The sequence below is a fragment of the Maylandia zebra genome, linkage group LG12 (genome assembly GCF_041146795.1).
Source record: "Maylandia zebra isolate NMK-2024a linkage group LG12, Mzebra_GT3a, whole genome shotgun sequence".
Classification (NCBI taxonomy): domain Eukaryota; kingdom Metazoa; phylum Chordata; class Actinopteri; order Cichliformes; family Cichlidae; genus Maylandia; species Maylandia zebra.
In genome coordinates this window covers 26475122-26502629 of record NC_135178.1, presented here as the reverse complement: position 1 = coordinate 26502629, position 27508 = coordinate 26475122, and the positions used below count along the sequence as shown (strand labels likewise).

At 40.7% G+C, this 27508-nt stretch overlaps 1 protein-coding gene across 2 annotated transcripts in view; it reads left to right on the top strand.

The window, feature by feature from the left end:
* fbxl17 (F-box and leucine-rich repeat protein 17) overlaps window positions 1-27508 on the top strand; it is a 233582-nt gene that overhangs the window by 103244 nt on the left and 102830 nt on the right. The window lies entirely within an intron of this gene.

Sequence of the window (27508 nt, the reverse complement as noted above, 5' to 3'; positions counted from 1 at the left end):
GTCGGAGGTTTGCTACCCTGAGGTATCCGTCTCTACACACTGCTCCCCGGGCACTGGATTGGTAGCTGCCCACTGCCTCACTGAGTGAATGGTTAAATGCAGAGGACTACAAAATTTCCCCCATGTGGAACTATAAAGGGTTTAAAATAAATAAAAAATACTAGCAAAGTGTAACCAAAGAAAGTGGTCAGTGAGTCTATATCAGTTTTATTCTTTAAAAAACCTAACAAACAAAGTTAATAATCTTGGTAGTGGTTAAATGAAAGTACTGTATAGTAATGTTACTTTATTTTGTCTCCTAAAATGGAAAAAATACATGCTTTAATAATAAAAAAAAAAGAACAGCAGCAGAACTTATACATAACATTACAGTGTAAATGCACAATGCAATGATCTGCTTGTTTATACTTGATTAAATTAAAACGTTGCTGATAGCTTAATCTAACAATAGCATACTGCTCAAAATCTGCCTCTTAAACCTTGCACCGTTTTTGCACGAGTCCACTTCCTCTTTAATATACTGGGTGAGATATGGTTCTCCTTGGATAGTCACTTTGAGCAATTGAACCTGACAGTGAATTTCCCAAAAATACTTTTACAGCCTCTTGTAAAATACTTCATCAGGCCTCAAAATTGTTGATTAGCATATTCACCCCGGATAGGCTGCTGCGGTACACTTTAAATTAATAAGCCACTAACTGTACAACATTTCATGAGCAAAAGAGAGAGAGAGATGGCGAGACAGAGAGATGGATGCCTTCTGTGCCACCTTGTGAAATATGTAATACATCTTCATTTTAACGGGTGTTGTAAATGTCAGGCCACAGATATTCTCTTAATGAAAAGATCACTCTGTGTCCGAACGTTGACAAATGTATCTGGTTTGAGCTGAAAACTGAAGAGTCGTCTCCCAGTTCGGACGACTTGAAGCGTTAACAAACTCAAGCTGCCCTCTCCTCCTGTGCATCGAGTTGATCAGTTTCAGATTAAACCTTGCCGCATCATCTGCTGTCATGGTTGTCTTACTCACTTGTGTGGCCGGCGGTTAAATGTTGGGTGGTGATTAGCCTTATAGTCTGTAACTTCAGTAGCATAATCATGGACACAAATCCACAATTAAATCACTTAATCCGACATTAAATTGGCTTCAGATCAGGGCTGTGGCCCCAGAAACTTAATTGGGCTTTGAGCATGAAATAAGCTTCTTTCGTAAGATCCAAGGTTGACCATGATTAGTAAATTTCACTATTCTCCCTTGATTTTTTTTTTAATGTGCTTTGTCAAAAAAGACATGGTTGCTAAGCAGCAGAGTTAGCAATAGTGAATATATTCAACCTCCCATCTGTACCAGGATCTGGAAAACAGACAGATGTTGCAGCACGGTTTGAGTCTGCACCCCTTTGTGCTGTAAGTGCTTTGGCTGACTCTGAAGTAAGGCAACATGCATTTCTGCAAGCATTCAGTGTGCTTCATTAATTTTGTTGGCTGTGTGACGTTTTTTTTTTTTTTTTCCCCTGTGTCGCTTTTAATTCTAGGAGGAAAAAAAGTAAAATCAAAGCTCATTTAATTCTTACAGAGTTGTTAATTTGCCTAATTGTGTGTGTTTTACTACTCGTGAGTGATAGATGAAAACCTAGTATGTCTAATTTCTATTATTAAAAAAAAATTGTATGTGAAGAAGATTTTTACAGTTCTCGGAAAATGATAGATGTCAAAAAATATCTACCGCGCCTCCTTCCTTTGTTTCCCTTCTCGTGTTTCAAAAACTTGCAGAAGTTTGAGCACATGGTGTGTTTCGTTCGCAGCCTGGAGCTGCTAATGTGGGCTGCTTCAAAGCTGTATCCAGCATGCAGGACTGTGATTGCAGAAAGGTTAGCATGGGTTTGAGGATTTGAAAAGTGCTAGATAGCGCAGGCTTCTGTCAGTTTGCCCTCAAGCCCGCCGGCAAAATTTTCCTTCTGCTCTTCGTCCCACGGTTTTATGCAAACTTACAACGATGTCACTGACATCAATTTACCCCTAAAAGCTGCACTGCACCGGGCTATTACAGAGCGTTCGCTGTCTCACCACCTCCTCAGGGTAACCGAGAACAGGGAGAATATAAAGAATCAGCATATAGATACAGTTTTGTTTTTACGCCCCACTTTACAGCACACAGGTGCAATGCCTTTGTTATTATGTGCATCCAGACCAATTTACTTTATGGTTTTATACTCCACTGATCACCAACACAGTCTCTTCTTTTCCTTTACACACATTTCTTAATGTAACTTCATAACAGGCCTGCTCTCCACAGTGGGGGAAATTAACAGGATGTGAATAATAAATGAGATCTTAATTGATCAGGGTTCTGTCTAAACAGATTGTATAGTTGCGCCCTTGATATTCAGATGTTGAGTCAAATAAATCAGTGCATTCAAACTATGGGAAAGTTTGAGAAACAGATTCACTTTATTGAACTGTTTAGTTCGTGATTTTAGAAAAAGTTAGAAAGTTAGACAAAACTAGACTTAAAAAAATATAATCAATGATAACCATTCAATATATTGTAATTCAGTTGTCTGAGAAGGAACTAGGCTGTTGCACTCCCCCCTAGAGTCTATTTTCAGACTTCAGAAAGTCAGTGATAGGGGACTGTGACCAATCAATGTCTTTTTAGGTGAGCGATACACAATAATAATTTAAAGTAGTTTGAAAAAGTTCACATAACAGATAAATTGTGGCGGTGCACTAAGTACAGAGGGGCGTTTAATGAGGAGGAGACATTGCACCGAAAGAACCCTGAGTAAAAACAAACACGTTCTCTCCCTATTTATCCAATGTGGAAGATTTAAAGTGGGGGAAAAACAGATCATATTTTTATGGTGGAAAAAGAAATGCACAAAATGAGCAATTTAAAAAAACAAACAACAACCTGTAACTTGAGCCAAAGTGTCATTTTTTACTGTTTATGTCTCTGTTGAATCATACAAATAGTTGCCAGAATTGAATTTTGCTTTATCATGTGAACACAAAAATGTATTCCAGAAACTGGACATGTGACTGACAGAAAACAGGAAAAGCAACACATTTACTTGCACATTTTCTCAAGTGTGTCTGCTGAGTGGGTCCCACATAACTGAAGTGGGTAAACAAAATAGGAATAGCTGAATATGACCGCATCTAGGGACTCAGGTTTGTGACATCCTGTTTGTGTATTTCATAACCCCGGTCTGCGCTGTTGTGGCAGGCTTCGTTTTATTGTCATTTTACGGTGCTCTAGTGTTGTTGTCGCCGTTATTATTTTTGGTGCCTAAGAGCTGGCCTGCATTAAAGCTGCTTTCAAGCATGTTCATCCATCACAGAAAGCGAGAGAGGCGGAGGGACGCAAAGGGAAAGAAACAGCAAGAGACGGAGAAGAGTGAGAGGATGGACAAATGCGGAGACTGCTAATGGCTTTATTGGAATGATACCAGTTATTAATTATGCTGCCCTCACTTAAAAAAGACAGATTTTAAAAAAAAAGAGAGAGGGTGAGTTAAGGGAGGAGAGCAGCTGCAATCTGTAACATGCTGTCTCAACTAATAGCTAGAAGTCAGCTTTTACTGATCACTGGATGGCTCTTTCCTAATTGATGGGGATGTGTGTCAGTGTGCGTGTGTGTGTCTCCGTGCTGCTTGTGTGTTTCCTTGCCCTTCATTTACGTTTTCGGAACGTGAATGTCTGTTTGTCTTCCAGTCGCGCGTGTGTGCTGTAAATCTAATCACTCCTAGTGTGTGGTAGCGTGAGTGGAAGGCTAATATTGTCCATGTCACCAGTCTTACCCAGGCATGTCAGGAGGACCTGTCCTTGTCCTCTTCCTCTCTTAACTCTGTCCATCTGTTCTTTATCCTCTGCAGGAGAGGTGTATTTCCTCTTCGACCAAACAACTTTTGACAAAGTCAGATATCAGGAAAGCCTGGCACTCGTTTTCTCTCGTTTCTTATATTTTTGCCCCTCATTGTATGTGGAGCTCTAAGGTAGCCCTTGAACGTTTTTGTTGGAGGAGGGCAGAGGATCAGGATTTCCCACCTCTTGCTTTACACTGAAGCTTTAAACACATACTGGCACCTGCCAACACACACAAAAAGTACAGATGTAATCCTCGCTAACTGATTTTATCATCTCTGAATCAACACCACCAGAACTAATTTCATAGCAGCCATTTCTCTCCGTGTGCTGAATTTATTTTACGACCCATGTGCAATGCCAAACCGCTGTAAAGTGGTAAAAAATACACAGTATGACCGCTGATGATGTTTTTTCCCCCTCCTCCAGGTTTCCTTTAGTTAGCTGCTTTGGAAGCACTACAGGCCTTTGCACTAAGGCACTGAGGAGACAATGAGTGACCAGAGGGAATGGAATGATTATCATGTCTCCGGATATAGCTACTTTCACTCTGTGATTAACCTCTGGTGGTGTGTAGGGGTGTTTTACTAGGATGTCCTTGAGTGTGTGTATGCAGGTGATTGGACCCAGGGTGTAGATCTAATGGAGCCAAAGGGATGATTACATTGAAAAGGTCAGTTTTGTCTCCTGTTGCTGCAATTAAGACACTGGAGAAAGGGAGACGGGGGTACTGGATAAGTACTGCAGACAGAGAAAGAGGAGAGAAAAAATGAAGGGAATTAGCTACAGGTATGGCTGGGAGCGAAGGAGAGACGCGAGCATTAAGACAACATCGGTGTCTTGATGGAAGCGCATGTCAGGAAATGTTACTTCAGCTTCAGTGTGTGTAAGTGAGCTCGAATGAGAGTGTTTAATTTTGAGCACATCTGTGACCGTGTAGGTCCATTCATGCTGTTATACATTTGTACAAGTACTGTGTATCTGAATACAATATGTGTGTGTGTGTGTGTGTGTGTGTGTGTTTTAAAACTTTACAAATAGTGCTGGTATGTGAATGTGTAAACACACAAAAATACATGTTTTCTGGCTTTTCTTTGAAGTGATTACTTATTCACACATTGCGTTTTTAGATCCTAAATCTCGGCCTGTATGTGTTTTCGACAGGTTGGGCCTTAATGGTGTTGTCTGGATCATGCTTTTACTCATGCACGAGGAGAAACCAATGTTGTTTTGTACTTTAGCGCCTCTTTAGTGGTTTGAGACAGACTGTGTCAGGAGTGACACCACTCCACTGGAGATTACAACAGTTCGCCGTGTTTGGAGACAGGAAACTGATGCTTCAGTGACTAGAACAAGAATAAATTGGAGTAGATGGAAAGGAGTGTTGAACTTCAAACTACTGAGTTGCACTTCAAAAGCTCCCTCTTCACATCCTCTGCACAAAGTCATCTTTGACACGGTGTTTTGTCTGTGCATGAAGGATGTCCGAATTGGTTTCTCTTTGTCAAGGGTTGTTCTTGACTGGTTTTATGTTTAACGTTAACTACAAGGTTTGTGCTTTTTTGGGCCCGTCTGCCTTGCAGGACAACTTACAGGGGCTGAAAACTAATAAAAGTGTGAGAGCCTGGAATCCACATTGTTTGTTTGAAAATGAAATCCTTAAAACAGTTGGGATGCCAGGTTGGAGTCTAAGGTGCTGATTAAGCACTGCTAACTAAGATCTGCAGTCTAAATCTTTTACTGCCTTTCACGTTTCCTGTCAACTCTTGTCCAATAACAGCTCATAATAAAAGAGAAAAATTATGTGATATAAATAAAATGTTGGCAGCGGTGTTACACCACACTATTAGCTGTACTTAACAGGGTCAGCTGGGATGAACTCCAGCTTGAGATGGGATCTGCGTTTTGGAGAATAGACTTGAGAGGCAGGCTACATCCTGGAGAGGCGTCCGGTTGATTACGGGCCACACACACTTTATATAGAAACCCAAATTTCTTGCTGTGAGGCATCAGGCTCGACCCCAACACCACTGTGGACAATACTGCAGAGCTGGAGATTTTATGATTATTTAGTTATTCATACCTGTTAAGTCACTGAAATGTTGAACTTTAAGATTAAACTGAAGGAAAAATAAAAGATATCACCTGGTGTTTCAATGCATCACTGGATAAACTGTATTATTACTCTGTTTTCACGTGCTTTATAACAAATGTTGGCCAGCTCACCTGAAATGTTGACCACCCCCGCAAACATCATAAAAATTATATCACTTATGGTAAATAAAATAAAATTAAGTGCTGGGGTGCTTTTTTTCCACCCAGCTTGTGATGTACAGTAATGAGTGTAAGTTTGCTGCCTTCTAGATGTCTTTGTCTTACCGCCTCAGGTAAACAGTGTCCTCAGAAATAGAATTTACACGAAATATTTTCTTCTTTGTCGAACAGGTGTTTTAGTCTTCAAACAAAAATCAAATGTTTTATGCTGGAAAATATTACAATGGCCATTGTGCAGCTAGTAATTTAAATGGAAGATATGCCTTTTTTCATTATTTGGAGGCTTAATTGTTGCGTTCCAATCTGGTGTCTGCTTTTGGTGCGTGGACAGGCAGAGCTGTGCTGCACAGCTGTGGGACTTGTGTTGTCTTCCCACTCTATCCTGACGGCGACGAGCTCATTATATCCAACCGGTTCTGCTGGGAGTGCGTTACAATTCCTTGTGATGCATGTGCACTCGTGCTACACACGCACGCACGCACACAGCTTTAGACCACTTGACCTTGGTTGCTATGACAGCAGCGGTAAGGCTGCACCGAGGTGTCAGTGTGTCTTTTTGACGAGTCCCGCAGGCACACCAACGCCAGCCCACCCGTTTTCTGTTTGTGTGTGTGTGTAATGATGATTAATACCTTTGTTTTGAAAGCCAACAGAGAGTTGTTGTGTGTTTGCATCTGTGTGAGCCTTTACGTTTGTGTGTACGTTTTTTCTTCTTCTCTGTATCAGCGAGCATGGACTTTCCTCTGTGGCTGAACAAGCACGTGTGTTTAGCCTGTTTGTGTGCATCAGAAGTTTCCATGCCTCATGCACTCTGAGCTGTCACTGCTATGATTGTTGTTTATAGTTTTGACATCTTGCACCTTGTCCCCGTTGTTTGTCAGTGTCTTTCTGTGCTTGTGAGAAGTTTTTTGATTTAATCTGGTCTCATTCGTAGCTGTACCTCGTCTATTTTCTGTCTAACTTGTGGCCCAGCAGCACAGGTCACGTTGGCTCTGAACCTGTTCTGGTTTTTAAATGTTTTGAAAAGTAGAGAGGTGGTGGCTTCATCTTAACCAAACAGCAATTAGGGTGACACCAAGAACCGTTTCTAATTAGTTGTTTACCTCCCAACCTTTCATTTGACTGTACCTCATTAACATGTTCTTTTGAAATTGGTCTTGATGTCAGAATTGCAGAGGAAAAAAACATTTCTCAGAGATGTTTGGGTGTGAGTTTAGGATTTTTTATGGTTGATTTAATGTTTTTATAATAGAAAACAGTGTTAAATGGTATTTTCATAGCCTTCTTTGCCTTTCATATGGATTTTCCCACAATTTATTCTACAGTGATACAATTTTTCGACTCTGATTAATCACTTAACAAACATACAATTTCTGGGGGAAAAAGAAAGCTGTGCAAAAGAAAAAGCAGTAACCATCCATGTGAAAGAGCCCGCTGAGCCATTCTTAAAAGAAGCAGAGGGTTCATCAGTGTTGTGAGGCAGAAAAAGATAAAGATGATGTGTGTTTTAATCATGTCCATGCAACCATCCATCCATCTACCCATCTATTCATTCTCTTCCGTTTATCCTTATCATGGTCATCAGGGGGCTGGCACCTATCCCAGCTACCATAGAGTGAGAGGCAGGGTACACCCTCGACAAGTCACCAGTGTGACAATCATTAACACTCACATTCACACCTATGGGCAATTTAAATTTAGAAATTAATCTAACCCCACCAAGTGCATGTCTTTGGACTGTGGGAGGAAGCTGAAGTATGCAGAGAAAACCCAAGCAAACATGCAAACTCCACACAGAAAGACCTGTGGTGGAGGTGAACTCAGGACCTTCTTGCTATGAGGCCACAGTGCTACCGTTTTTTCTATTTCCCTTGTGTTTTATTCAAGTTCCAGTGTGCTTGTGTGCTTTTTCAGCATTTTCGTTGGGGGGTTTTTTCTGATGTTTTCTTACATTGCCGTGCATTTGACCTCACAGGCCCACCGTATGTTGGCTATATGTCTTCAGTCATAAATTAGACGCTAATCCACTGCAAACCTTCGGAAGTCGGGCCGAGTATGACCAAGTCAGACCACGATTGTTTGGAGACAGGTTGCTTCCCACGAGGTGACCTGTGCAGTCACCTGGGAACTGGTCACTCAGAGCTTGAGGGTACTACATCCTTAATCCCTGAGCGACCAGTTGGTCACCACGGCTACCTGCAAATCGATCTCTGACAACATTAGAATTCAGTGAAATCACGGGACAGCCATCGAGTCACAAAGAGGTTGTCATGCTATTTTTATTCTAGTGGGACTTGTTCCTCTTCTTAGTCTGGTATAGCTTGGAAAACTATAGAGAAGTTAAAAAAAAAAGGCAAAATGAACCAGCCCAATGTTGTAACTATACCAACTTGGCTGAACTATGATTTAGTGCTCTTACTGATAATGCTTAAAAGTGAGAAGCGCTGCACTAAATCTCCACTCCCACTGACACATTGTCAAAGCACATGCAGGTTTTCTTTGTTTAGATGACAGTTTAACCATCATCTTGCCCTTTTTCTCTCTTTCTTTTTCATGTTGCTTCTGATGTCGCTGTATTAAATCAAGGTAAGGAAACCAACACTGCATTAATCATTTTCACCAGTTTTTCTTGAACTTCTTTCCCTCAGAATTGTGCTTATTATAGCTTTGATCATTTAAGTATTTTCTGGCTCCACGGTAATTAATGTGTCGACCGTTATGCATGAGAAACATGACACTGGGAAATCTTTGTTCTGGAAATATCTGAGAAACAGTTCTGAGTTTCTATGGAAAGAGCCACAAAGCCTGCATTCTCTCCACCTTTTCTTGTTGTTTTTTCGTGACTTGTTTTCTTTCTTTTCCTTTTACTTGCTCTTCTCTCTCTCTGTGGTCCCAGTCTTATATGGTTCATATTTAATAACTCACTTATGTTTGTTGGCTCAACATGAAAAACTGTTTTAATAGCTTCTGGACGCCACCCACTCTTCTTTCCCAGCTCTGGTCTTATATTGCTTTCTGTCTTTGTCTTCTTCTTATCCTTTTCTTCTTGTGATTTTGTCCTCTTGTCGTCCCTTTTGGTGGCTGTGGTTCTCAGAAAAAGCGAGTCAGGTAGAGAAACCAGTGTTCCTTTTCCCAGATCTGTTAGTGTGGTCACACACTGTTGTAGTCAGGTGTGACGCTCCTGTTGCCAGTTTGTCGTTTGAACCAACTGTAGCTTGCTTGTGCCATCTCAACACAGTTGGCTCTTCTGGCAAGAGAAAAATTGGCTTCCTCTTCTTCTTCTTCTTGTGTGTTTCAGTATTTGTTTGTATGTTTCTTAGAGAGGGAGTGCATGAGTATGTGCTTGTATGTTTTGCTGGCAGGCAGTAGTGGATTGTGAAGTAGTGTGCTGGCACTGGTGAGGTCCAGTTACCCTGTGCGCACCACACCTTAGGAGGTAATGCGATTATGAGGGCAGGGACAGGGGATTTGTTCAAAGAGCATAGAGAGGAACATCAAACACAAAAAAAGATGGGATTATCAAAAGATGAAGGGGAAAAGAGGCCGTATCCCCGCCTGTCTTTTAGCCAGCTTCCCGGTGAATACAAAGGAGGAGGGACAATGACACAGTGGATAGGCATTTTTTTCTCTTTCTTTATTTCTCTCACTTATAAGTAACCCTGTTCTTAAGCTCGCTCCTTCTTTGTGGCACGCTCTCATTCAAGAAATTTAGTCGCGTTAGTTCTCAAGGGATTCCCAAGCAGAACTGGGGACATCCTGCAATATGAAGCGTCTGTCCAGAGTGTCGCACCTATCACATATTATGCAAAAAATAAAACACAGGAAAAACCCGTTTATGCTTTTATGTGCACAGTGGCAAAATGGTACATTTGTCATGTTAACATAACAAGGATTCTGCTGTGCAACTTTAATTTAACCAGGCTGTTATATGCAATTTGCAGCTGCAAGAAACATGACAAACCAACTCTGGCTCTGTTTGTTTTGATTGTCAGTGTCTCTGGGGGGCTGAAAGTGCTGTGTAACTATCATATGCAGTCATGCAAGAACACCTCAGGCTACCTGCATTGAGGCAGCTCCCTGTTTCTTCGCACCAAGTGACCCCCCCAGCTTGAAAGGATAACAGCTAAAATCGCTTCAGATATTCAGCGCTGATGAATTGAATGGAACCTAATGAGTGAGGTGGGGTTGTCTGTTTTATTCAGTTTGAAGAAAAGGTAAAATAAAGGATTGTCCAGCTATTTTAAAAAATGTTTTTCCTTCTTTTTCTGGCATGCTTTAGCTGTAGTTAGATTAGCTGCGCCAATAATATCCTTAAAGCCTATCTGTCCTAAATTTCATAGAGCAGCTTTCTCTCGGTTTTTCCCTTCTTCTTCACACACTGACACCACAACATCTCGACTATGGATTGTTACCCAAACTTTGGTCAAGGACACATTTTTGATTTTTATGCAAATATTTCAGTTCTTTTTTAAGAATCACTGCTCCTCTTAGGATATTGGTCAGATTTAAGTGATTCAAGGTCATTTTTTTCTGGATGTTAGTGTTTGTGAGCCTCTTTGACTTCACAGTGGAGTTTGATTCTCATTAGTTTGTGCAATATAGCCAAACAATGTAAAAAAAGATAGCTTCCTTTCTGTATGTCACACATTACAACAACCTGTGAATTGTAATGGATCATGAGTTAGATGACCTACTGTTAAGTGTAACTTTATATAGGGCTGTGCGATATTACCAAAATCTCATATCCCGAGATAAGACATTTATCGTCCTGACAACAATACAAATCACAAAAATGTAACATTTTATGTAAATTCTGTGAATCTCGGGCAACTTGCGTGAAGTGTTTCCATCTGGGCATCCTTTACCTGGAGTCCAGTGTTTTAACCGATGCATGAAACTATACATTTTTAGACATAAGTTGTAACGGCCACCATTTTCTTTGAAAGTTTTAGTCTAAGGTTTATTTTTTTAGCACCTGACTGCTCTTTTTTGCTTCTCATCCATAAACTCTGCATACTCTTTCACGTGATTCTTTATTTTGAAAAGTCTCAACAGGATCTCGAGCTTTATTGTGAAAGGTTTATGTGGAACATTAGCAAGCGGACACGCGAAGGTGTTACCGTCGCTGTTGCTAACGACAACACATAAAAACAGGCGCTTGTCCTTCAGTAGTGTGGTTATATTAAATATAAGAGAAAGAGAGAACTTTAAGAAATTAATATAGCCACTACCCGGTTGTTCAGTGATGACGCGACGAATCCTACTTCCGGGTCTAAAGTAGTCTGCGTTTAATATGGCTTTTGTGTTGTTAACATGTTTAATGTTATGTATTTTCTTCTATTTAATCTCAAAAAGCTGCTAAAACAGCCAGTGATCCCTGTTGACCTCCCTCGGCTTTTATTACCGCTAATCATTTATTTAAGCTCAGTTTTTAAAACCTTAGGATGTAACTACAGCCCAGCCCATGCAGCAGTATGTGAATGACTAACCTCGTATTGTGGATGGATTATCCCAGTTATTCTCCTGGCTGAAGTTTGGTCCTTTTACAGCATCCTGCCATGCGATTACATTTGTTCCTGACCACCGAGAACACTCACGTTAACTTTTATCGAGTGGAAAAAAAAGTTAGCTTGTTTATATTATGCTAACATAGCTGTTTCGCTAGCGGTCACGTAGCACATCATTATATACCAGCTAGCCCAACTTCAGTAACCCTACAAACGTCACTGCTGTTTAGTTTTCTGTCTTCATTTATGTTGGAAGTGATAGCAGAGCTGTACGTTTTAATTTGTTTCCAAAACCCCGCAGTCAGGACATGCTATATTGTATTTAGAAGCTAGCGAGCTAACTCCCTGCTAACGTCTAACTCCGTTAAATGTCATAAATTCCGTTTTCATGGATGCCTTGATGCCAAACTCAATTGTTACACCTGGTAGAGCAGAACGCTGATCATTTTATTAAAGCTGAAAGACTTTAGACAGTTTTTCAACTCTCAGTAATGCCATAGTGATCGTTTGATATATGGACCTGCAGCGGAGTTTAGACCCAGACACGGCTAGTGACGTCAGACTGAACAACCGGACAGTGACCATCAAAACGATGAAAAAATATTGCTGTAAACTGTTTATTTTACGACACCACGAAACAAACGATAGCTTAATAGGAAACAGACGTTTTTATGTCGTCATCCGATATACTGTATATCGTTATATTGAACAGCCTTACTTGATTATGAGAGAAATAATCAAAAGTTAGCTATGCAGTGTTTGAAGTTAATATTTTAGGGTCTATATGAAAGATTTGGAGCATCATTGTAGAAGCAGCTATTTGCTTTGTAGAAATATGATTGAATAATTTACTGAACATAAACTCACACAGAGATAATGTGCTTTAATGTTGTAATTATAGCTTCTCTGGTCATGTTTTCGTAGCTGGCCCTGTTCACTGTACATTTGAGTTGCACCTTTTTCAAAGATGTTCCGTGTTTGTTAAAGGACTAATACCTCACACACTGCACTGAAAACGTGAGATGGCAGAGTGCAGTCTGAAGTTTTCAGCTTATGTCCCCAAGAAGCATTATTTTCCCAGTATATGGAAACACGTTTCTTCTCTCTGCCGTTCTCTGTTTCACTCTCTGTCTATAAATAGTTACATTTATAGACCTCTTTCATAGATTTTAGTTAAAACATCTGTACATGATTATACATTAAACTCTAGTTCACACAAATAACCGTCCATGACTTTCTTCTCGTGTTTCTTTATAATCTCTTTCTGTGCATTTAGACAAAACTAAAAGTTCATTGTGGGACAGTTTTTCCAATATCAGTGTATTGATTGCAAAGAGCCAACGGTAACAGGGAAGGTTAGAGAGATCCTTGCTTGTTTTTGTCTCTGTGTATGGGTGTGCTACAAAATGTTTTTCTTCCATGTTGTACTGTTTGAATCTTCTCGTTTCTCTGTCGTGCTATTTGCCTCACACTCTGCCAAAACGCAAACACATTCAGCTCATATGGATGCACAGTGAAGTGCTCCCATCAATATGAACACACCTTTTGCCCAACTGTCCTCCAGTCCTTCTCTCCAGTGTCTATATTTTTGCCTTTTGATTGACCTTCTCCTCCTGTTGTAATCTGATGATGCTTTACGAGTTTGTGAGGGGGAGGGCATACAGTGGCAAGAACTAATGTTCTCTGTGATGTGTATGTGCTCTCTGTTCACATTCCAACTATAACAATCTGAATCATGAGTTAAAAGTCTGCTTTGGTGTGTGTTTCCAAAAAAGATCTTGCGTTTTACCCAAAAATGTGGCTAGGAGGAGAAACTCAACTTGTAAAACTTAGTAACTCCTCCATCAGCATGGGAAAGTATGTGCGGTCTAAGCTAGTGCTGTTCTGTAGATTTTGCTTGTGTGTATGTACGTGTGTGTGTGTGTGTGTATCGTCTTTTCTGCAAAGCGTGCGTGTGTTTCTGCACGTGTACTTTCAGCTGGGTTGTTGGGCCGTACCTTCGTGAGGTTTCAATCCCATGGTTTCTCACGCTGGTCAGAAGAGCTCGTAAAGGAGTCAATGAGAGGTTGATGTCATTCATCTAACCGCAGCGGGGCTATTTGTGACTCTGTTAATGAAAGAACGGCTGGACACACAAATGAACTTGGTTTGGGGCTTTGCAGAAAAGTCATACGGATCATCTAGCTGCAGACAGATCCACTGACCTGTATTAGTCCACACAAAACCCCATCTCTCCGCCTGCCTGTTCTGATGTTTTCCTTTTCCCCGGAGTCAGACCAAAGGAAACATCTCAACAGCTATTAAAGTGAGTTTGGGCTCTTTATGAGTAGCTGTAATGTTTTTAGTGAGCTGTTATTACACAGTGTCCAGTTTCAGACGCTCTACTGATGCATCGTCTAAAAACCTGCACTGCAATAGGCGTACTGATGCGGTTTCACTCACACTGTAGCAGCATGAAACAGAAGAAACTCTTTCATCCTCTTCTTATCCCGTACTTCTTTTTTTAAACTCATATTTCTTTACTGGTCTCCACGCATTTTCTCACAGTTTTTTCATTGTTTCTGTTTATAGAATTTACTTATTTTGTCCATTTATCCTCGTTTTCCATCTTCACCTTGACAGTTTTGGTGCTGCCACATCTTGCAGAAGAAAATCTTTGTTTTGTATGATGCACTTGTGTGTGTGTGTGTGTGTGTGTGTGTGTGTGTGTGTGTGTGTGTGTGTGTGTGTGTGTGCGCGTGCACATGCTTGCAGTATCTGAAAACTTCTCACGATCGGCATCTCAAGGGGTATATGATGGTATGGAAATTTTGTCAACATGGACCTAATGGTTCTGCAGTAATTGTAGTCTGTGGCAACTCTGGAAAAGACCAGGAGGATAAGGTGGAGGGAGACAGGGGAGTCGGTAAAGAAAGAGAAGAAAGAATGTGGAAAAATGCATCACAAATGGCATAATGCTTAGCATTTAGATGCAAGAGCAGATCCATAATTCATGTTGCTAATGAAAGCTAGAGGGTAGCCAGTTAGTGCGGAGGGGACCATGCTGATCGGATGGGAGGTAATAGCATTACCATACAGATAGATTTAATGTGCTTCCTGTGCCATACTTTGCTCTTTCCTCGTGTCTCCTCTTATATGACCTCTCCTCTTTTCCTTCTTTCCTTGTTTCCTCTTCTCTCCTCTCATTTCCTCTCTGCCCCGCTTTGCTCCCGGTCCCAGGAGCTTCTATGCCATTGCCTCAGCAGATCCAGTTTGCCTTGGCCTCTCACCACAGAATGTAGACTGAATGATTTGCTCCTACTTTGTTAAAAAGAGATGATATTGGCAGGAAAGGTTGTTGATATAACACGTGCCATCCGCAGGAGACTGGAAAATCGCGGAGAGAAAGGGCGTGCATATGTGTGTGTGTATTTGCCGCTCTGCCTGTGTCCTTGTGTAAAATTGTGCACATGTGTGTTCCTGTGGTCAGCAACTGGGACAGACATGGGGCCCCAGCAGGTAACTGGGCCCAGGCTTCTGTGACTCATTTAGCTTTGGAGACAGATGTGTGGCTGTAGGCCCTTCTGTGGCTGTGTCAGAAGCTTGGCCAGAGTTAATTCTCGCTACATAGGAGATATTTTTGCTATGCTGGGAAAAATAGTGGTTAGAAGTTAAACAGTGATAGTAAGGAGACTGAGAGTTGGGTTTCATTTTATGGATTCTAATGACCGTGATAGAGAGTGGGCAGAGCAGTCTGTCCTGCTCATGTAAAATCTGTTTGTAAAAACTCTCTGTACATAAAAGCTAGTTTGAAAAGAAGGTTAAAAAGCTACTTAGGCGAAGGCTCGCTCTCTGCTGTTACTCCGATAAGACCTGCTTTTTGAATTCTCATTGGCAAATTGTCACTAGAAAAAAAGTAGTTTTATAAAGAAGGGTGTTGCAGGTGCTTAGGCTCCTGATCTGAGCGTGAAGTAGAAAGGCCTGGCCAGCACTTACGACTTGGCCTTCATTTTCAACAGATGCTCTCACTAACAGAGGGAGAACGGTGAGGAAAGTGTTGCCCTAGGGCATCAGCCAAGCAGAGTGGAAGCCGGAGTTGTAGTTATCATTTCTTCTGATGAAGTCACAGAAGGCTAAAGGGCCCGTAGTTGGAAAAGCTGCCCTCTCTTGCCTTTTGTCTGTTCAGAGTCAGATGGTCAAAGACCCTGAGACTTTCAGCTTCAAACTGCCTGCATTTCAAAGCATTCATTCAGACAGTCACTCCATCAGTCTGTCAGTCCGTCAGTTAGTCCATCACCTAGTCGATATAATGATTCTCTCCGAGGCCCTTATGCCCAATGGTTATCTCTGCAGGCTTTCTCATACATTAATTTATGAAGCCAGCCCAATCTGTGCAGGGAGGGGTCTGATTGCGTTGTTTGTTCTCAGTTTTTTGCTGTAAGTGTTCATCTCATCTACACATTCAAGCTTTCTCCTCATACTGAGGTGAAAGTTGGACACTTTTAAAACATTTAAGTGCTCCCTACATTCTGCTGCCTTTACGCCACATTTAGAACTACTTATTAAGAGACCGCAAGGTTTTAAAGTTGAGCATGTGTGTATACATATGAATATATGCGCGTTATGAAGACCCCATGGCCTATTTCACAAGAGCCAATCTAAGTAATGAAAGGAGTAGTAAGGGGGGAGGGAGTAAGTTGGTGGGAGGCAGCAGGAGAGAGCAAGATGGAGCACCGGGTCCAAATTATAATACAAATCATATCAAGTCAATCATAAAAGCAGTCAAGATTTACTAGTTTCATTTCACTTCCCGAGATTCTTCAGTTTAATAGGGCAGCTGGGAGAGGAGGGAGCAGGATTGCATGGTTGAAATGGGAAGAGTGTGCATGCATGTGTATATGTGCGCACTTGTGTGCACGCATTCTATGAATAACCCTCCACAAGCCATCGCAACCGCTGGCTCACGGCCCCCTAGCTGGAGATAGAACAGTAACGTCTTACAGGCATCTATTATTGAAGAAGCTGAGCTAGTAGGAAGGATATCAAACCCCTGTCCAACTGTAAACACCTGCAAAGGGAAAAAAAACCACCTCTGCATGTAGTTGTTCTGTTAAAGAAGAATAAGAAGATTTTAAGATTAAATCACTGTTTTGTCTTGTATTATTTTATATTCACTAACCTAATATTCTTTCTTGTGTTTTGGATATTTAACATGCTAATGATTAAACTGTTGATCTCTTAGTAACCATACAGAATTTTTTGTTTTTAGACGTTATTCTTTTTAGGTGACACCAAATTTAGATCGTAGTGGAACTTTTGGTCACAGTTGGTTAGTTGTCATTACTTTATTTTCATTTTGACCTTAAAGTTGAGACTGAGGCTCAGTTAATCAACAGTTTTTGAAATAATTGGACAAGCCCATCTGACATGAGCAAACACGCCATATTCCACCTTTCTTCTCCATTCTGATGCTCCTTTTGACGTCTCCATGCTTACAGTATATGCACATGGTGCATGTGATTGGCTGATTAGATATTTGAATTAATGAGCAGTTAACCCAGGTGTACATTAGAAAGTAGCAGTTGACCGTGCATACTGCAGGTTGAATTTCCTTTAACTTAAGAGGATGTCTGTTATTAACATCTTAACAACAGTCGCATCTGAGTGTTAAAAACATTGTTTCCTTTTGACCCGACATTCTTTGTTCCAACTCATCACACTCCATGTGATATGAGATCCAGAGTACCAATCTGACCACGTGGCAGTGTATCCGTGTTTGCGTTTATTCGAACACAGCGGGGTGCTTGCTCAACTTATAGCTCTTCCGAGTGTGATGATTGTGTACATCTGAAAGTATACGTGTAGGCGCAGCAAGTGTTTGGACATTGAGAAGTTCATTGTTAAACTGTCAGATTTGTCTAAGTGGGAAGAAACAAACATCAGTCTATGTGACAGCCAACGATCTGACTGTCATGCCTCTCCATTGACATCCCTACTCCATCATTCTGCCAAAGAGGGAAGTGGTAAAGAAGAGATCAGAGGGAAGGAATGAGTGATGAGAGGTTGGAAAAATGGGGACATTGTTAAGTTAAAGAGACAGATTTTTCAGCTTTAGAATTTTAAAAGAAATAATAATATTAACAAGGATTAGAAATGAGAGATGAATGCTTTAGCCAGTTATTTGGCACTGTTGGTGTGTTTTTACAAACCATTGGTATTCGAGGAAACTTGGCTCAGATAGTAGCTGAGTGCACTACCCCCACCAGTCACCCTGGGACATGCATCACTGTTTTACAAAGAGGCTTCACACAAAAAGTTAAGGTAATGCCAAATTTTCATGGCAAAGAAAGAAGTATAGGGCACCAGTAACTCCAGATAACAGCGCCACGTGGCTGATTTGTACCAGCATCAGTGAGCACATGTCAAAATTTTCAAATATTTCTCAATTATGATTTACACACATACTGTTTATAACAAGACAATCTGTGCTTGTATTAAAAATAAAAGAAACATCTAATCAAATACTCCATTTAGTTGTACAGTATATTTTACTACAAAGCTTAACTAAAGCACCAGTAGTGCCCTGCCATTAGTCACAGTTGTCAAGTTTCTTAAGTTTCTGTTTCTTAAGCCATGCCAAGTCATGTGATCGTCCTTGTGTCTGTGTTTTGTTTAAGTGGCAATTTCTGGGGGTGAAGAGCCAAGCTGATGCTGTAAATAACTGTAACTGCAATTCTTCTAGAAGCAAGTCAGTCCTTGTTAGACCCCCATGTTAAAGCTTCTTTCTGCTCCTTCCTCTTCCTTTTTATCTCTTTACTCTACATTACAAAGATAGAAATGTCTCTGATATTCTGTGTGGTAAGTTTATTTGCATCTTTGCACATTATTTTAGGCTTCATTTGGCAGTGTAATCCCAAGCCGGGACCCAAGCCTGGATGAACTGAGAGGGTTGAATGAGGAAGGGCATCCAACATAAAATCTTAGTTGAGCTAAACTTGCAGATCATAAAGAACGAGATTTCCATACTGGATCTTCCAGGGCCCAGGTTAACAATGACCACCTCTTTGACAGCTGTAGCCATAGAATTTGTAACAACAAAACTCCCATATATGTGATTAACGCCCAATAATCTTGATGACCGTTAAAGATAGGCATATCAACCTTTTTTCTATACCACCATATCACAATATAAATGTATCTGGTCTTTAACACATTTTATTTAATATATAATAATGGATACCAGGTCTTTGCTTGCATTTGTGTAGTTTAATTCAGCACTAAAGAAGAAGTACATGTGAGATGATGCCCTGCTGGACCAAAGGGCAAAGGTCTGGTGGATAACTAGAAAATCATTTGCATTGTTAAGCAAAATTTCTCTACGGCTGCACAGCATGTCAAGAATGCTCCCCTGAATGTAGGTATTCAGTTATCCATGACCTTAACCTCAGTGGATACAAAACAAGATGCAACTTTCCTGTAGGCCGCATTAGAGGTAAAAAAACAACAACAAAAAAAACAACAACTGGTGGACTGTTTCAACAAAACTGAAACAAAAGAAAACTTTTTTATTACAATTATGTAAACGAAAAGTGGTGGAAAAGAAAAACTGCAGATGACTCACAGCGAACCGCCTCATCTGTCAAACATGGCGGTTTTGTCATGGCTTGGGCTCTTACAGCTGCGAATGGAGCTGACACACTGACATTTATCCACAATTTTACTACCGACGTTAGCAGCAGAATGAATGTGAATGTAGAGAGGGGGGATTCTGAAATGTGGAGCCAAAGTAGCTTCATCATTCAGCAGGACAATGACTGTAAACAACCTTTAGGTAAAGGCGTGGAATAACCTAAACTGATTGAATCAATCAGCTGTCTTCAGTCTGGCTGAGATGCATGATATTTGCTAGAGAAAAAGAACAAGGAAAAGCTGAAGGAGACTGCATGAAACACCCAGGAGAGTGCATGAAGGGATGATATACTGACTAATAATGTATATGGGTTAAAGATGGCAAAAGATTTTCCCAAATTTTAAATAGAATGGGGCTTTTTTCCAAAACACTATCTCTATGTTTTCATATAATTCAAGCCCTTGGACTTGAGACCTATATCTCTGCCATCCAGTGCAGTTCTTTCTTTATTGAAGTGAACCTGCTGAATTAAACCTATTAAATAAAAAACAGACTCATTATTTTATTTCAAATTGAAACACTGAGCCTGCAGACGGTCTACATGCCTACTTAACTTGACGAAAAGTCTTAACATTACATTCTATAGTGATTCTAATGTTTAAGACCAACCCGCTCTGCATTTCTACGCGCTGCCTCGTTGTTCGTCCTGTAACAGTTCTCCAAGAAAAATAATTATATTGAATATTGAGCCTGTTTTGATTTCTTCAGTAATTCAGACAGAAATTCCTTTGTACTCACTGAGACAGTTGTATGTGCCAGCTGGATAAACAGTTGACCAATCGGGGATTACAACCAGGAATAAAGACCAACTTTCCGTGCTGATAGCTCACTAGCTGCTGAAAAAGTGTGAGATAGAAATTTGTTGTTAATTAGTTTGTTTAAAAAAAACCCCAAAACATTTGAATGTGATAAATAATGAGCTAACTGCTCTTTGTAGTTAGTTAATACTTTTGTATGCGGTTTTTGATTTACTCTATGATCAGAGTATAGCTACGGACATTTGACTCTCATATAGATAGGTTCCGCATATTGCTCTTTTTTGACATTTTCCTAAAGATAAAGGAATCGACTTCCAGGTATCCCGGCCTGCTGATGCGAAGTTGACATTTTTGTCCCTCTTTGGTACAGAGCCATTGGATTTTTAAGCTCCAGATTCTGCTCAGGCATTAACTACATCATAATTTCTTAAGATCAAACAAGCCATCCTTAGTGTGCTGTTTTGATCTGCAGGATGATGAAAGCGCATTCATACGCTTACAGTTCTTCCTCAGCCACCTGCTGTATTTGCCCCGGGGGGTTATCAGTTATCATTTTCACTGCCTTTTTTCTACACCTTTTGCATACGGCGAGGAGAGGCAGCGTGTGTGTGTGATAAAGGCTAGTTGTTAGAATATCCAACACAGACCCACACCAGAAAGAAGCCACAGAAATAAGATGGGTAGAAGAAGCGTTAAGGCCACAGCCACCTCCTATAATTTGGTTTCCATCATGTTGTGTAGATTAATATAAGAATCTAATGCGATTCTTTACAGTTTCAGTGGAGCAGTGGTGATGTAGCGAGTAGACCCGTGGGATGTCCGTTTAGTCAACTTAGCGAGGTGTTAAGGAAATAAACAGCAGTGTATGTTGACGCTGGCCAGTCGTCTGGAATGCTAGTTCAACCGTTTTTGACATTTCAATAAATGCAGTTTGTCTTGGTTCCATCAAAAGGAACTCGAGTGTCAGCAGTGGACCCTGGACTTTCAAACTAAACACGTTTTCTCCGAGGTGACATTATTGCTTTGTTGTCTGTTTGCAGCACTCGATTTTCAGACTCTTTTCTTTAACACTGTGTGGCTGTGCAGAACGAGTACATCGCAACTGACTAAGTAGAAAACGATTATTCTCCTTATAAATAAATATATTAATCGACTATTAGAGATATTAGTGCGCGAGTTTTATTACTGACACATGCACATACATTATCTTTATTATGTTCTATTTCGGTTCCATTTGTGTGCTACGATACTTCTTCAGTGCCGAAGAAGCCTCCATTTCTTTGAAGGATAGAGGCGAGGGTGTAAATCTCTGTTGCGTTTGATGCTCCAGAGGTTCCCATAAAGTTTCAGTGATGTTTAAATCAAGTGATTTGTGTTAATGGAAACACTCTTAAATTTGTTTAACACTGTATACAGGGATGGGAGTGTAACTATCCGAGAAACATCACAAGCAAATGTTGTTTGCAGTACGGGGTGCGCTTAATTCTGTGAAATGGCCTCATAGTCCACAGCTGTAATGTGATTTTGCAGAGCAATCATTAGCGGTAGTTACACCTACAAGATGACTAAAGCGTGAAACTGCTTACCCACATCTAAAGTACTGTAAAGTGCGCGAATATGGGCAGAACAGTATTAACTGTTCATCTGTTTTAATTTTCTTGTTATAATGTTGCAATATCTGAGATCCTGTGAATAAACTGAGCAGATGCGGCCTTTTCTTCATACCGAAGGCACCAGTCACTCACAGAAATTCTTACCTCTCGCAAGCAGGCGTCATACTGACCTTTGTGATTTGACACGACTCAGTTTTCCACACACACGTACTGACCTTTGTTTGGCATGTAACACCGTACCCATTTTCCATAAAGAGCCTTTAGCAGCAACAGGAAAACAACATGAAAATTTCGGGGTTGAATAAAAAAACGAGCCACGTATGACCTTTCTCTTATATGTTTTGAGAGATTTAAAATCTGGCGCCGCCATCGGCCGAAGTCCTATACATTAGATCAACCATGTTCTCCCAAGCAAGACCTTTTTGTTGAATCTTTTCAGAGTCATTATTATTTGAAGAACTCCTTAAAGCTCTAAATCTGGAAGATGAATAACTGTATAGTGTTCATCATTAATGCCTCGGAGCCTTTTTGCTCTCCACAAAGTGCTGGAACATCCATGCGCCCATATAGTTCCAGTTTTCCTCATCCATTTCTGATTTAGACCAAGGAGCCACATCTGTGATTAAGCACCCCTTAAGTGCATTTTCTTCTTTGCTTGTGCTCTGTGTTTCCATTATAAATTCACTCAACAGAGGGCTTATGACACATGTGCTGGCCTGAGTAATGCGCTGGTTCTCTGCCTGAGAAGGATCGTTTAGGCGGGCCATATGCAGGGGTTGCATGAACTGATTACAGACCAGGTAATACTTTGGCGTTGTTCGCTGACGTTGAGTACAGATATATTGATATTACTTAGAAGCTGGCAGACTTGCAAAAAAATTAAACAGCAGAGCAATAAAGTGGGGCCTATTTGTTAGCAGCAGTTTGATCTGTATCAGCTACAGACTAGTAGCAATGAAAAACTACATGAAAACAAAATGCTATGCCAAAGAAAGAGCTTTTTTTTTTTTTAAATACCGACCAATCAGAAATATTTCAAATAGGTAGCAGCAGCGAGTTTCAAATTTTTAATAAATCAGATGTTTAGCTTTTATTGTCCCCTCCTTTTTCCCAAATCTTCAATGAAAAGTGTAAAATAATCCTGACGATAACAATAACACTTGTCTGATTAGATTTTTCTGCATTGCAGCACATCTTAAAAGAAAAGAAAAATACATTGCCTCCTTTTTTATTAGTCATTACCTGCTTCAACCTCTAGCAAAGTTCTACACCTGCCACTAAAATTAGGCTTGAGTGGCAGTAATCCAGCTATTCAGTTATTTTTCTGAACTCACACTCAAACATTTTCAGCAGCTGCAGTCTGTTGTACTTTGGCCTGCATATTCATTTCAACATAAAGTTGAAAGAGTAAAAGCATGGTGTGCTGGTCTAGCTATTATACTTTACCTGTATTTACATTTGTTTAATCCCTTCAGGTGGAGTTTTTATTACAGAAAAGTGGCAAATGGAGTTGGAGAGACCGTGAGGGGGGAGCTTGATAGAAGGATGAACGAGAGAGAGAGAGATGGAGGCTGTGGGTGTCATTCGTTCCCACCTGATGCATGAGGAAAAAAAAATAAACCCACTTGTTTTCACTGTTGCCAAATGACTGTCAGGCTCTGTGAGAGGATTTCATCATTCTCTTCCATCCTTGTCATTAGTTCACCTGCCTCTTCAGCCCGCTCAGTGATTGTCTCTGATTGGACATATTTATCTCTGACTACTGTGGTAACCATTAGCGTTGGTGGTGTGGAGAGGTGGCAGTTTGACTAATCAGTTGTATCTGCCCTTGGTATAATGTTTTGTGTGCCTCTCGGTGTGTACAGCCACATTCAGAACTGTTGATTGTGTGTGTACGTTTGACTGAGTATTGTCAAGAAGAATATAAAGCAGCGAGCTGAACAATCAAAGGGGGTAGGGCGGATGGAAATTTGCAGCGAAAAGAACTGAAGAACTGTACAAAATCAAAGGATGTCAGTTTTTCAGAGGCAGAGCCAAGCTGTTAATCAATCCAACTGTCAGCGGCCCAGGCCAATCTCTTCCCACTCATTTGCTGCTTCCTACTTCAGCTTGGTAGGTCTCTTGTGTGTTCTTTCACCCCTAAACCTACACCTGAAACATTTTTCAAAAGCAGTTTCAATACTGTAGAAAAGTGTGCAAGGGGAGTTAGGTCTAATGCATATTCTTCCATAAGAGAGCAAGAAAAACTGTGTACTCGTCTGCTCTTCCCACATAATCATCACGAAGTAGATATGCACTGGTTGGAAGAGAACAACAACAACAAAAAAGGGAAGCAGATAGTGGAGGAAAAGGGAAATTAGGAAGAAGGAGCTGGGAAAACGTGGAAGTTGATAAAGAAGGCAAGAAGGGTGTGCAGTGGGTAATAATAAGAGGATAGAAAGATAGTGAGAGAGAAGGCATCTTTATTCTAATGTGGCCCTGCCTGTGCTTCTGTACGCCATCCTGAAAAGATGAATTTGCTGCTGTTATTTATATTTATGAATTCATGCCATTTGGCCCAGTGTGAAATGATGGGTCATTCTCGTGCAACAAGACGCGCTGGTGCTGAATTTACAATCACCCACACCAACTTCCCCCTTTCTCCCCATCTCCACCTTCCTCTTCCGTCTCTCCTCATTCCGCATGCCTCAACCTGCTGAATATGGATGGAACTGAAGGGATGGAAAGAGAAAAGAGAGGGACGGCGATGCAGAGGAGGAACATTTCTCTCACCGAGGTTGCCTCTGTCACCAGTTTCTCACCTAAGGAGATGTGGCACAGGAATTAATGGCATTCAGGAGCATGGTGAAATGGCTGCTGGCACTATGTATCTGTGTGTGTGCAAGCTACATGGGTGCAGCAGGTGAAATTCAGAGTATAGTCCCCCGAGAGTCTCAATCTGTGAAAATACACATGCAGACACTCAGAAGTGATGGTCAGTGAATGAATGAGGCTGATCTGCCTAAAAAATGTTAGAAGAGATGGTTTTTTTTCCATTTAAAGATGACTGTTTTTTACTTAGTTATAGGTATTATGAGTAAAAGCTATTATACTGCTATTCAAACAGGGGAATGGGGATGGTAACAAACACAACCACGCACAGAGGCATGCACGGCTCTGATTTTAATGGTGATGTATTGATGTACCCTGAAGAACAAGGATAACCGCAAAAGACCTATCACAAGTGTTTTCAGAATTGGAAAATTGTACAGCTTCGCTTTATAAGTTCTTACACAATTATATTTTTTCTTTTTGCAGAATATGTTTGGAACATTTTTCTTTTTAGCCTAAGTGGCAGCGATGAAGTATACAGTACATTTCCAAATGGTTTTGTCTCATAAAGGGGAAACTTAATGAGGCATCAAGGCCCTTAATGTAAAAAGAGAAAAAAAAGAGAAGGCACTGGAAGTTAAGGAAAGCCATTCTGTCGTGAGTCAGATGTGCCTGTGTAACTTTAGGGGTAGCATTTCACTGCAGTACGGGCCAGTTGGATGCCTGTCAATAGCTTTAGTTTCCGCACAATGACATGTTACCTCAGCGTCTAGCTAGCTCGGCTGGTTCCATCATGCCAGGACTTGGCGAGGGGTGATATTTATAGGCATGACACTGCTCTCCCTGACCACGCTCTGACTGTTGGAGAGGCTTGTAAAGTGCCCCATGCTGCTATTTGTGGCATAAAAGCAAAGCGACCATTTGTTGTGTGACTGTCCAATAAAGCTTGCGTATTTTCTCATCTTTGTTGTGCAGATTATTGTTACCAAGTACATGTAAAAATGTCAAGAAGGTTTCTTCTTTTCTGTACTGTTAGATGCAACCAATATGAGGCTTGTTGACTCCTATAACAGTGTTTCCTCTTGGCTGCAAGAGCATACGAGTACTGTGCAAGGAGGATGGAGTGGTGGTGGAGATACAATTGCCAGTAAACAATCTTTAGTTTGCACTGCCAGCCAGTGAAAGTATTCAAACTTATGTGGTTAAGATGTGAGTGCAGCTGTTTAAAATTCATGAAGCATGTTATTAATAAGTTAGAATACAACTAATTGTGATATTTAGAATATAAAAGTGATATTGAGACTTTCTAAACACCATCTTCAGGCTGCAGTGCCTACAATGTCAACCCAGAGATTCAAGTTTTAAAAAAAATCATGTCATCAACAGCACTTCCAGTCTCAGCTCAGTAAATGTGTTTTGATCTGATCTATTTACCCAACATTACAATGATTAATGTTAAAGTAGTGCACTTGGTTTGATTTTAAAAGGGTGAGGCTCTGACATGTCCTTGAGATGCAGCGCCTGTGTTTGAGGGATAGGACATGGAAGTCAATGGGGAGCATCGTTATTTACTCCTTTCACTTGTGCTTGGAGTTCTCGCTTTCATATTTCTGAATATCCGTGAGTTTTCATGTCTTGGATACAGAATATCTTTGAACACATTTATCCAGAACTGAGGTGGCCTCTCGGGTGGCCAGTCAGATCGTAGGTGTGGCGCTACATTTATCGGGAAAAGCATTATCCGTATGAAATAAAACTCACATTTTAAAAGTTATTTTATTGGTTTTGGTGTACTTTCAGGCACAATATTTAGTTTCCAGTAAGAACAGAAGGCTAAAGGCTGTTAGAGGTTTACTTTCCCCTGGGCTGTGTTGTTAATCTGAACAAACAGACACATAATCTTTGTGTCTTGTAAAGGCACGTCTAGCACTACTTGCTCTGACGATAATTAGTTTTTTGAAGTTATTGCTTACTCCTCACTTTATTCATTTCCGTGATTACATTTCCCCCCCCCCTAAAAAAATGTTTTTCATAAAACGAAAAGCTGATTTTCGGTAAACTTGCTAGAATGAGACGGACATAGTCAGGGCAGCAACAGTTGAAATTGCTACTGTTCTTAATTGGCTCAAACACGTGCAATTAACAATGATTGCAATCAGCAGAGGCAGCCCAGAGTTGAGCAGCCCAGTGTTAAAGTATATTATTATAGTCATTAGTGGCTGCAATTACACTGCTCTGCACCCTGTGTGTTAACCACAGTTTTGCACGTATTACTTTCCCTCAGGAGGTTTTTGATGTGCCTGCAACTTTACTCATTCATGTTCTTTGTTTGTGTTTTTTATGTGATGAAATCCATCTCTATAGCTGTTATTGTCGGCTCACAACAAACAGACAAGGATAAACTCGTCCAACTTTCACTCCATGTCTATGTCCTTTATTTTGTGTGTGTGTGTGTGTGTTTGCTTGTTTGTGAGGGACTTACAACAGTTGGTATGAGGCTGCCTGGCTTATTCGGGCCAACTGGAAAATAGTGAGAATAATCACTGGGTTTATGGAGATTTACTTTGCTTTAATGTGCAGCAAAAATATTTATTTTATGGAAAGACAGCCTTAAAGTGGTGCAGAAAGACGCGGGCTTCTTTTCCAGCACTGCGGCTAGGCATCGGTGAGAGCACGATTTTTATCATTTTAATATACACCATTTTAGAGTAGATGTGTGACCCATTATTCTCTGTATTGCACATCAGCAGACACAGAAGGACAGGCACGCAGAGGGAACGGGAGAACGAGCCAGACTGAGCTTGTACATATTTTTCCTTTCTCGCTTTTACAGTGCGAGGAGCTCAAACAACAAAACAAGATACCTGAATACATTAAAAAAAAAACAAGAGAGAACATTACCCAACAACCCCCCTCCTCTGCCCAGCAGCATCATAATGTAAAACAAATTCGAACAAAGCCTTGTGAAATTGAAATAAGCCTCTTTCGGCATCAGCCTTGGAATTAGTT